General features: G+C 34.9%; 2 long non-coding RNA genes across 2 annotated transcripts in view; one reads left to right on the top strand and one right to left on the bottom strand.

The window, feature by feature from the left end:
• LOC107668091 (uncharacterized) overlaps positions 1–611 on the top strand; it is an 8,594-nt gene extending 7,983 nt beyond the window's left edge. The window contains exon 3 of the long non-coding RNA XR_001631850.1: positions 601–611. This is a non-coding gene — a long non-coding RNA (uncharacterized LOC107668091). The remainder of the gene's footprint in view (positions 1–600) is intronic.
• Positions 612–2,346: 1,735 nt separating this feature from the next.
• Positions 2,347–12,424, bottom strand: part of LOC107668093 (uncharacterized) — a 13,490-nt gene continuing 3,412 nt past the window's right edge. Inside the window, exons 2-3 of the long non-coding RNA XR_001631851.1 lie at positions 6,111–6,113; positions 2,347–2,406 (exon numbers count right to left, since the gene is read on the bottom strand). This is a non-coding gene — a long non-coding RNA (uncharacterized LOC107668093). The remainder of the gene's footprint in view (positions 2,407–6,110; positions 6,114–12,424) is intronic.

The following is a 12,424-nucleotide window of genomic DNA, read 5'->3' on the forward strand; positions in this document are numbered from 1 at the left end:
TGTCTGTTCCATGGTGTGTGTGTGTGTGTTTGTGTGTGTGTGTGTTTTCTCCCTGTGACCCAGTGTTCGTCCTCATGTTGATTATTAATTTGATTCTAGGTGTGTCTCCTTAGTCCCTCGTTATCCTGTTTAAAAGCCCCAGTCCTTTCAGTTAGTGTTTGTCGGTACTTAAATGTCATTCCTCAGTTCCTGTGTTCGTATCTCTTTGTTGATGGAATTAAACTCTATGGAAGTACTCTTCTGTGTCTCCTCGCTCCTTTCTCCAAGTGAATCGTGACGCGGTAATTATTGCAGGGCAAAATAATTGTAATTTTAATTCAATAAAAGTAACTTCATAATAATAACAGGCCTAATAAAATAAGAACGTAACAAGCCTACGTTAATTGGAAATGCCAAATCTTCTTAATATTGCCAAACATGATGTTTTGACAATATCTTTGGCTATCGTTGATACAAGATCATCGTCTTTCGACGCAACCCAGCAAGGGGAGGTTATTGCGGGGCCTTTTGCAGCATGTGCCCTGCGTGCCCGTCCACTAACGTTACTCCACTGGGCAGACAACACGTTGTCCGTTACGTCGTTTGGGCTGCCTTGTTGAGCACAGCAACACACACTTTAAAGGGGTCATATGATGCGATTTCAAGTTTTCTTTTCTCTTTGGAGTGTTACAAGCTGATTGTGCATAGATAAGATCCCTGAAGTTGCAAAGACTAAAGTCTCAAAACCAAAGGTTATTGCGGGGCCTTTTGCAGCATGTGCCCTGCGTGCCCGTCCACTAACGTTACTCCACTGGGCAGACAACACGTTGTCCGTTACGTCGTTTGGGCTGCCTTGTTGAGCACAGCAACACACACTTTAAAGGGGTCATATGATGCGATTTCAAGTTTTCTTTTCTCTTTGGAGTGTTACAAGCTGATTGTGCATAGATAAGATCCCTGAAGTTGCAAAGACTAAAGTCTCAAAACCAAAGAGATATTCTTTATCAAAGTTAAGACTCTGCCACGCCCCCCTAAAACGGCTCGTTCTAACACACCCCCACATATCTACCTCACTATGTGGAAATATTTGCATAATGCCGCCCAAATGTGCACGCAAAGAAAGAAGGCGTTGTTTCAGTAACCGCAGTTAGTGTTGATGCAGCCATGTCAGGGAGACACTGTGTTTCTGGGCGAAAGCAAAAACACTTTATTTGGCCTTCCGGAAGTAGATGCATTTAGGAATCTTTAAGATTACTTACAACAGAACAGCAATGCATTTTATGGACAACCGTTTCGTGAACCTAGGAGAGGAGGTAATGCGGAGTTTTGAGCATCGTGTGTGTGTGTGTGTGTGTCAGAAAGAGAGAGAGAGAGACCGGGTCACATCACTGTGGAGTCAGCTGTCTTAACCGTGGCTTGTGTAACGCAAACTCATACCGAAAGCCTCGTACCGAACGGTTCAATACAAATACGTGTATCGTTACACCCCTAAAATAAAAATAAAAATATATATATATATTAGTTGTATGGTATATAAATTATAACGCACTAATATAAGTAAAATAAGGTAATATTATATTATTCTGATATGTTATTATATTTATTTTATTATAAATATAATAATAGTTAATATGTTAATGATAAAACACTATGACAAGATGATATTTATTTTATTTATTACATATGTTTATTATACTTTAATATCATCTCACATCATGGATCGGCATTTTCTATAATGTATTTTTATAATAAAAATACATATCTGACATGACTTATATAATTAGCATCAAACAAACAATATAATTCTTATTCTCCAGGATTAAAGAGTAAACAGAAAAAAAGAAAAATTATTGCACATTCATCAATTAGGTGGCGATATGCACTAAGCATGTAAATGAACAAAAGAAGAAGAAAGAAACAGCATGGTGCGATTTTTCTTAGCCTTGTCGATTCGTCGCTCTGTTGAGAATGTCTTGAGTCTTAATCAGGAACATACTCTGTGTTGAATTAACTTACTCCCGGACGCGTTTTTGGAACCACATACATGACTTATATAATTAGCATCAAACAAACAATATAATTCTTATTCTCCAGGATTAAAGATAACAAAAAAAAAGATTGCACTACCACCAGTTAGGTGGCAATGTGCACTAAGCATGTAAATGGCCTTTGAACAGAACAAGAAAGAAGCAGTATGGCGCATGTTTTGTTAGCGTCCGTTTCCATAGTGACTCGACGATTCGTTGCTCTGTTGAGAATGTCTTGTGTGTTAACCAGGAACATACTCTGGGTTGAATTAACTTACACCCAGATGCGTTAGAAAAGAAAAAAACCGTGGCAGCAGAAAAAAAAATTTAACATTATTACAAATTAAAAACATAATTCAGTCAGGTAAAGCTTCAAGTGTAAATGGTTCATGGGTGTAGGCTACATGACTTTATAAACATTTGACATATTCAATAACTATCATTCAGTGTCTATTTCAATGTGCAGTGGCTTTTTCCACATAGTCTAATGCTCTTTTTACATAATTAAATGTTCTCTAATCCAACATACATTTCTTAATTAGGGTAATGAAATAAACATTTGACCTCTATTCAGCCAACAGCAAGAAGGCAGAGACTCGTAAAATGGGGGGAGAACCTGCACCAGCACCACTGACAGATGAAGAGGACATGGTCAAGTAGAAGAATTTTAAAATCCGAAAGAAAAAAGAATAACTGTTGCTTTTGTATTTGTAGAAAATAAAGATGACCAAATAAATTGTGAATAATGTATAGTTATTTAACAGCTGTGGTGGTGGTTACGGCATCTCGTACTACCCCTGAGGTGCAGATAATTGCCACTATTTGCAATAAGAGAATAAATAGCAGAAAATCCTGCTATTTTAACATAGTGTGAATAGAATCTATAGCTATTTGCACTTAGTGTAAATAGCATATCACTAACAATGCTGCTATTTGCACTTAGTGTAAATAGCATCTATCGCTAAAAAAATATGCTATTTTCACTTAGTGTAAATAGCATGTAATTGCTATTTACATTTAGTGCAAATAGCCACTGCCTTAACTTTAACTCTTATTCAGTGTTAAGCCCGAAACACACTGGACGATTTTCGGCTGTCCCAGACAAAAGACTGGCATCGTGAAACAATCGTGGAGATTTCTGTGATTGTGGCTCCTAATCGGTGGTCCTGTGTGAAAGGGGTTCAAAGACGGCCGTTGTCACGGCCTTGCGACCAAATAAAGCCTATGATCATTTTCTGACTGTGTCAGAAATTCAGCATGATCATCGCACAGTGTTTACTGCTACAACCCACATTTACTGACCAGTCAATAAAAATGCGACATGAAATCAATGCAACATGGTGCTGAAACAGAACCGATTACCTCAAGCTCTTATCCATTCCTCTTTCGCCGCTTCCACTTTTTTTTCCAGCACACATAAAATCTGTAGCTGCCAAAGTGATTCGTTATGCTCTTTTTGTTTACCACTAGCGCATGATGTCGAATTTATTCTTCTATAGTAACGTGCATCATAGCCTAGTCAATAGGTGTCATTATCGTACAGTCTACATGCATGTCGTACCCAAGTTTATTAGATCCATATCGCACAGTGTGATTAGCAATGATCTTATAGGATTGCTAAAATCGTGAAGTGTGTAGAAGGCTTTTCTTTAAAAGCGATAGGGGCTATTTACACTAAGTGAAAATAGCATATTTTCTTAGCGATAGATGCTATTTACACTAAGTGCAAATAGCAGCATTTTTTAGTGATATGCTATTTACACTAAGTGCAAATAGCTATAGATTCTATTTACACTGTTAAAATAGCTGTTAAAATAGACTTATTGCAAATAGTGGCAATATCTGCACCTCAGTATTGTAGTACATTATATAACAGTATGCAATAATAACTTATTGTGTAAATTTAAATGTAAATGCCACCTTATTGGGACAATAAAGCCCTCCCTACACCTACCCTAACCCTACCCGATACGTTATTTTCAACTTTTTGATTATTTCCTTCATTTTCATTGAAAATAAATGATTTTCTGATGTGATTTGAAATTTGAAAAGGGAGAAAAAAGTTTGAACGGATTCGGATTCGAACCAAAGTAGTCGATCGCGTCAAAGGAGTTCAACACAGGTTTTACCATCTGCACCACTGGAGCTGATGATAGTTGATTGTCTTTTGTAGTGTTGACTCGCCGAATCAGATGGTGGTGGGTGGAGTTAGTGTAAATAGCCTCACCCAACAAGGCGGGCTATTTGCACTTAGTGTAAATAGACACTCCGTTTCTTTAATACTCTTGATTATGGATTATATAAACACTGAGCAAGCTTTGTCAAGCCAACATAGTTAATACAAATGGGCTAAGATATAATAGTGCATAGAGTTGACAGTTAAACAATAGATAAAGTACATAAGAGAACAAGCAATTTCTTTTTACCACTTACCCATTGCAATGGTGATCACCCTCAGAAGAAACTATAAGACAACCAAGATTTCATATCAACAAAAATACTGGATGTACAGTCAAAAAGCATAAAAAACTATATAAAAGTACACTTACCAGTTTTATCAACAATATTTTTGCTTTTAATATGCTTTCTATTGCCTGACTTTGTGTGTCGAGTCCTGGTACATGGTGAAAAAAAGAAGATATATTTCAAATGAATGAATGGCATAATGACTGAGTATTTTTACACTGATTTAAGTGAAACTACATTTTTGAAGCAAATTAAGAGCTACTTTGGAATGCATTACATAGACAGTTGTTAAATGTATTATCACATGCATTCATGAATATTATTTCTGGTCAACTTGCATTGACAAGAAATTAAAAAAGTAAAATTCCTTCCAAGCAACTGTGAAACAGGCATTTACAACAAAGCTTCATTAGTTAATTAGTCAAAAAATAGTCGAATAATTTACAAGATTTATTTCTGTGAACCTCCTACGAGCAAACATTTAATTTGAACTATTTTGAAAAGTCTGATTAATTGGAAGACATTGTGGCATCAAGTAATGGGTTTAAAGTTTTGTGTTGTAGTTGGGAATACCATAGCTGCCATTCTTAGATTATAACTGAGCAACTAATTAGACTTCATCATGGATAAATCAAAAACCTTACTGGGGTTAAATAATTACAATCAAATGTACGCTGATTTAATGCAGATCAATAAATAACCTTGTGCAGCAGCAAAACAAACACACAGTAAAACATAATGTGCTAAACTTTTTATTTTTATTTTATCTGTTACATTAATGAATTATTAATAATATGAATGTAGTATAATTTTATACCATGGTGATTGCAGTTAACAGAGCTAAGTAAAGCTGTGATTAATCAGAATGTCTCAGAGTCATGCATATTCAGTGGCACTTAGCATGTCCATAATCATTCAAGGCCTACAGTAATTGTCTTTGCCTTCCACAAGAGTAAACACAATAACTCATTATTATTCCTATCGCCAATCCCACTCCTCCTCCCAAGATGGTCATTATGCTTATGTCTTCCCTTCCTGAGTATGGCATCAGAGTTGGCTGTTTGTTGTCTTCTATTTCCTGGCTATTCTGACTGACTGTCTCTTGTCTCTTTCTCTTTTCTTCCTCTTCTGTGATCTTCCTCTGAGTCTCCTGGTACATCTCTTCAGTGTAGTATTGTCCTTCATTCTTCTTCACTATTGTTTTTATTTTCTCCAGCAGTTCAGTGACTTGAGTTTGATTATTCTTCTCCACATTACTGAACGCCTGATATTCTGTCTCACACTCATCCAGTAGTTCTTTCATTTTGGGATTTTCCTGCAGAAATTCTTCTATAGTTTTTCCTAATTTATCAACTCCAGTAAATAAAACCATTGTGATTTTTTTTGCTTCTTCTCCAAAGTTTTCCTGAATCCATTTCACTGTGTTTTTCTCTTCTTTAGTGAATCTCCCGAGTTTGATCACCATCAGAAACACATGAGGACCAGGAGCAGACATTCTCAAACTCTTCTCTATCTCAGCCTTCACATCTTCTTTAGTCATGGTTGTGTGAAACAATCCAGGTGTGTCAATCACAGAGATGTTTATGCCTTCTACTGTGTGTATCTCACACCTTTTAGTTGTAGACTCTGATAAATAACCCACTTCAAATCTCACATCTCTGCCCAGTATAGTGTTTCCTGTTGAACTTTTTCCTGATCCAGTTTTACCCAGAAGAACAATCCTTAGATCTTCCACTGTGAACAACACATTAATGACAGGCAGTAAATAGATCAGAGCTCGTCCACCCTGACAATGTGTTAAAGACTAATAAGCTTGAACAGTATTGTTCAGCATTAATCTTTTTTTTATATATTTTTTTATTTTAGTATCATTTATATACTATTATAACGATTACTATTTTGATTTAGTTTAATTTTTCAATTTTAATTTTATTAAAAAAATATTTCAGCTAAAATTTTTAACAATTTAGTATTTCAAGTTAAACAAAATAAAAAATAGATACTTGGAAAAATAGCAACAAACTGAAATAAAACTTTTTAAAAATATTTTATTCACTTTAGAAAAAAAAGTGAAATACGTAGCAGCACTGGTTACCAACATTTTCTATTAATGGATATAACAGTCAAAGACCATCAACTGAAGACTGCAACAGGAAAAAGGCAGTTAACCATAAACTACAATAACACGCTTAATTTAATCTCTTACAGTTAACCATTAACAATAGCACAAACTAAACAAACTAATATCACTACATTGGCAACTACACAGTTACTGCTATTTAAATGAAGCAACATGCAGAATATCATCAATGTTAATTGCTCTCCTCATCCTAAACACAGATTCTACTTTTTAGAACAATGGTAACCCCAAAACTCTTAAAGAATTAACAGAGGTTAGATGTTGATGTTTTATTTAACCTGTTAACCTGCACCCCCCATTACAAGAGGTCCTTGTTGCAGCCTGTAGCACGATGACGTAGCTGGATCAGACGAGCATGCGCAGTATTGGATTAGGTTGTCATTGAAGCTAGTATTTAATGTAAATTAAACTGTAATTACGAGATATAGGTGTGTTTCATAGGCTTACACTAATTATATTATACTGTGATTTTAAACTACCGTATTGGCCCAAATATAAGACGACCATGATTATAAGACGACCCCCCTTTTTCCAGATGTACCTTTTGGAAAAAGGCATTTTAAAAACCAAATCTTGTTTTTTCTCAGTAAAACACATTTTGTCTTCAATTATTTTCATATTGCATATTTTTCCTATTTTAATTTTTGTAGATGTATTTCCAAGAAAAAAATATCGTCTTATATTCGGGACAATATGGTAGTAGTGTATTCAAACTTTATTTAAGCAACGATGGCATAGTTTTGAATGAAAGAGTTTGGTATGTAAGCTATGTTTATTTTTTATTAGTTTGATTCGTTTTAGAAATAAAACTACTAATTACAATTTTGTTTGTTCTTTATGAAAAAAATGGGGTGTAACTATTGTCTTTATTTTTTCCTCTGATAGTCTAGTCAAGATAGTTAGATAGTTCTGTCAATAATTCGTTCATGAATCAAATATAATTTTTCGTTCTCACTCTCTGTGCTATAAATGACAGAGTATAAAAGTTATAGGCCTACTAAAATATGCGGACATAATTTTTATACCATATAAAAATAAAAAGAAGGAAAACAATCCTGTCAGTCGGGGTTCTGTATAGCCAATAGACCTGTTATCCCGGGTTATACCGGGTTTTTACAGTTAATCCCATGTCCAGCAAATAAATACACACACGGTCGGGGACAAGGCATATTAACACAAAGATGACCATTTCTTTTTTTGTGTGTTATATGCAAGTGAAATCCCTGGAGATAGACCATCCATTCCAGTTATGAGAACTCTCTCTCTCTCTCTCGGGAGACTTTTTTGAGTGTTGTATCAGACGATAGTATGAAAAGCAACTAATAAAACATTTCTTTGACCTGAGGCGTTATTAGCGAGGTAAAGTCTTAATATTAATTTAATGGTTGTTTTTTATTATTATTTTATTATTGTTGAAAATGTTTGTAATAGCTATATTAGAATAATATCAAATCGAAATAAACAAAATGGATCGGCATTAATCTAATATCCCCAATTAAATTTAAATAAACATGACGGATACAATCAAAAAGACATTTAGGCTAACTCTGATAGAGTGATGTATAATAGCCTAATTAGCTATTTACAGGGCAACGTCTGCATATCAATCATGTTACTGCTTGTTGTATCCTTATAATAATGGATACAGCACTGATGTGCATCCTGGCGATAACATATGAAATGCAGGCTATTCAAAAATAAATAAATAAATAAATAAAACTTTGAATTTAGACATTAAATTGTTTACATTGTAATGTAATGTAATCGTGTAGATATGTAATGTAGGTCAAAAACCCTACATGTACTGCGTTAGACTTCACTTAGACGTTGTATCCTTATAATAATGGATACAGCACTGATGTGCATCCTGGCGATAACATATGAAATGCAGGCTATTCAATAAATAAATAAATAAAGCTTTGATGTTGCTGGTATAGACGAAAACATCGCGGATGAATTTCGACATTAAAGTTTTTACATTGTAATGTAGGCTAATGTAAGTCATTGTGTAGATATGTAATGTAGGTCAAAAACCATTTCTACATGTACTGCGTTAGACTTAACTTAGACCAAGTCGTTGGCTAATGTAGGTCATTGTGTAGATATGTAATGTAGGTCAAAAACCATTTCTACATGTACTGCGTTAGACTTAACTTAGACCAAGTCGTTAGACTGAGTCGCTGTGGATAAAAGCGTCTGCAAAATGATAAAATGTAAATAAAAAAAATATGAATTTATTAGAGATCTACTACAGCGCATGCGTGTAAAATATCCACTACGTAGTGGATATAATCCAGCTACGTCATCGTGCTGCAGGCTGCAGTGAGGACAGACTCCCCCATTATGGGACTCACAGCTGAAAATGCCCTACCTAACTTAAAATGGTAACAGTTCCTGACTTCAGTGTGCTACACACACAATTTTTATTTGGAAAGAAGACCCGTTGGGCTTTACTATCCGTCATCCAGAGTTGATAATGCTCAAAAAGATAAAAAGTTATAGACACTGAAGTGCCTTGAAAAAAATTGTACCACACTGAATTTTTTTTAATTTCCTATAAAAATACATGAAATCAGTCCTGGAGCAATCCAGAAAAGTAATGGGTTGAAAGTCACATGTCTCATGAGTTTCTATTTCAAATCTGAAGAAGATACCATGAAAAATTTGATTCCTGCAACCATTCTTCTGAGACTATGTCTGAGACTGAGCTGACCCCATACGTCATCCGCCCGGAGATGCTTCCGTGTACAACTGTTGGTGCAAGCTACATTAAAGTGATTATTACGTTTTGAATATGGATATTTTTCTTACAAACCCCCCGGAGCCGTGAGAGACACTTTTTTTTTAATGGATGGGTGTTTTTTATTTAACTTCTTTTGGAATGAAGCATGCAACACCCGCCGAGTGCCATTAAACAGCTTGGAAGATCAAAGACCATTTTTAATATAACTCGGACTGGATTCGTCTGAAAGAAGAAAGTCATATACACCTAGGATGACTTGAGGGTGGGTAATTTATGGGCTAATTTTCATTTTTGGCTGAACTAACCCTTTAAATATCTCATTAACTCTTAACACTGCTTCAGTGTTACTTTAAAGGAACACTCCACTTTTTTTGAAAATATTCTAATTTTCCAACTCCCCTAGAGTTAAACAGTTGAGTTTTACCGTTTTTGGAATCCATTCAGCCGATCTCCGGGTCTGGCGGTAGCACTTTTAGCTTAGCATAGATAATTGAATCTGATTAGACCGTTATCATTTCTCGTTTAAAAATGACCAAAGAGTTTCTATGTGATTTATTACGCCGGAATGAGAGTATAGTTCCTAGCCATGTTGGCCTAGAAAATCGCAGCTTTTCATTTTCCGTCGGTCTTAGTACACGATGTAACTACAGAAGAGTCAAGTTTTAAATAAGAAAAATATAGAAACTATTTGGTCATTTTTGAGCGAGAAATGATAACGGTCTAATCAGATTCAATGATCTATGCTAAGCTACAGCAAAAAGTGCTACCGCCAGACCCGGCGATCGGCTGAATGGATTCCAAAACGGTAAAACTCAACTGTTTAACTCTAGGGGAGTTGGAAAATGAGCCTATTTTCAAAAAAAGTGGAGTGTTCCTTTAACACTCTGAGTGTGGATTATATAAACTTATTAAACACACCTGAACAGCTGAATCTAGGTCTTCAGACTTCTAATAAAAATGTGAATTTTTTTTAAATTATACCAGATTTTTTTGTACAAATACACATTTTTTACAGTGTGTATTTTAAAGTAACATTTTGAATTGTCTAAAATGTTTTATAGTTTTAGTTTAAGTTAATGATAACCTTATTTTAAATCTAATATTACAACCATTATAAATACATTTAATTGTGAATGCATTTTGAATGCTTCTCAGGTTAATTTTAAGCATGTAATTGTAATGACTGCATTTAATTTAACAAAAAATTTTATATGTTTGTTTTACTTTTGATATTAAGAAAGAGGACTGCATATTTAATCATATCAGTCATAAACAGTCAAGAAGCCTTTAAAGTGTTAAACACAAATGGGCATGAACAGTATTTCACACAGTGATTTTTGTTTTCTTCAGAACTTTATTATAAAATTTGCATCACTATTAATGAATATAACCACTAGAAATAGCTTCATTAACAATCTATATATTGCAATTCACAATAACATTTTAAGCAAGTGATGATAATAATGCCAGCTTTAGTTTTATGAAAATATAAAATATATACACACGGAGTTTTAAGCACTTTAATAAGGATGAATAAGAAAACTTACTTGATGATGATTTGGTTATATGTTTCTGTTACTCTCTGACCAGTTTTCTGACCGTGATGTGCTGCTCACTGATGAGGAGAGGATGTGCATGTATATATATATACTGTATATCAGTCTAAAAAAAGATACATTTACTCCTCCCTCTCATTATAATGAACAAACATGCCCATTGCAAATGAAAGTGTTTCCTGTAAATGGAGGCTGTTTTTGTAAGTCTGTGTGATCTGAACCGAGAAATGAATTGTCATTCATAATTAGTTCTAACATAGGGTGACCATAAGTGCCATTTTCCCAGGACGCGTCCTGGCCAGGATTTCTATATTGCCTAAAATATCTAGGTTTTGGCTTTGTTTGTGTGTGCAGACCGATCGGTGTATGACATCAAAGTACCATACAGACAGTTATGCTTTCGAAACGCTCTCGAGGTACTTTGACGTCAAACACTGATCGGTCTGAGCCGCGCTGCTTTTAAGTCGAACACACCTAATCTGTACGCGTAATTGCATCGATTTGACCGTATATCCCACCTTCTTACACGCCATGATTGGTCCATTATGTACAATGCTTGCATGTTATTGGTCAAACTACTTTTCGATCATTACCTTCAGCAAGCATGAAAACAGGAAAACAAAGCCAAAACAAATCCTGGCCAGGACGCGTCCGGGAAAAATGGCACGTATGGTTACCCTATTCTAGCATACTTAAATATGCTGCACCCCAAATAAAATCAAAACAGACCATAAAATCTTCCAAGCAACCCAAAATAGCCCTTCAAACTCATTAAACTGGTTATGTGCTTTATGTATTTCATGTCTCCTCGGGTAATTATTAAAGAAACTTGTTTTTCTGAAACAAGACTTTCTGCAGTTAACAAGTGAAAGTAAAAGTACACAGTGCTCTATCTGACATAAATAACCCTGATTTATAAGAATTGTCTGTCTGCTAAAGTGAAACAAGACTCTGCAGTTAACAAGTGAAAGTAGAAGTACACAGTGCTCTATCTGACATAAATAACCCTGATTTATAAGAATTGTCTGTCTGCTAAAGTGAAACAAGACTTTCTGCAGTTAACAAGTGAAAGTATAAGTGCAAAGTGCTCTAGGCAACATATTTGGTTTTCACAAATGAATCGGCATTTATATACATGCTCATATATACTGTATAAGAGACATACCAAAATACAATAATGACAATTCAGTTTTGATTAAATAAGGCATTTTACAAAACAAAACCAGAATTTGTATTCATTCAAATATTGCACTGTATTGCAGTAGTAATATTATGTGATACTCATAAGAAAATAAAGAAATGTTTCACAGGTTTATGTTCTAATTAGGTTTGTATAAAATATTAGTTGTCCTGCTATTTGCGATTTCAAGTTTTCCTTTCTCTTTGGAGTGTTACAAGCTCTTTTTCCTGAACCTGCAGAGTAGCCTACAATGCATCTGAGCTCAAAGGCTGTTTCTATAAAGTGGGGCAATTCCAACTTTGCAAGGACAGTCTGGTGCTTCTGACTCACAGA

This window comes from Sinocyclocheilus anshuiensis, unplaced genomic scaffold (genome assembly GCF_001515605.1).
Source record: "Sinocyclocheilus anshuiensis isolate Anshui unplaced genomic scaffold, SAMN03320099.WGS_v1.1 scaffold1030, whole genome shotgun sequence".
Classification (NCBI taxonomy): Eukaryota; Metazoa; Chordata; class Actinopteri; order Cypriniformes; family Cyprinidae; genus Sinocyclocheilus; species Sinocyclocheilus anshuiensis.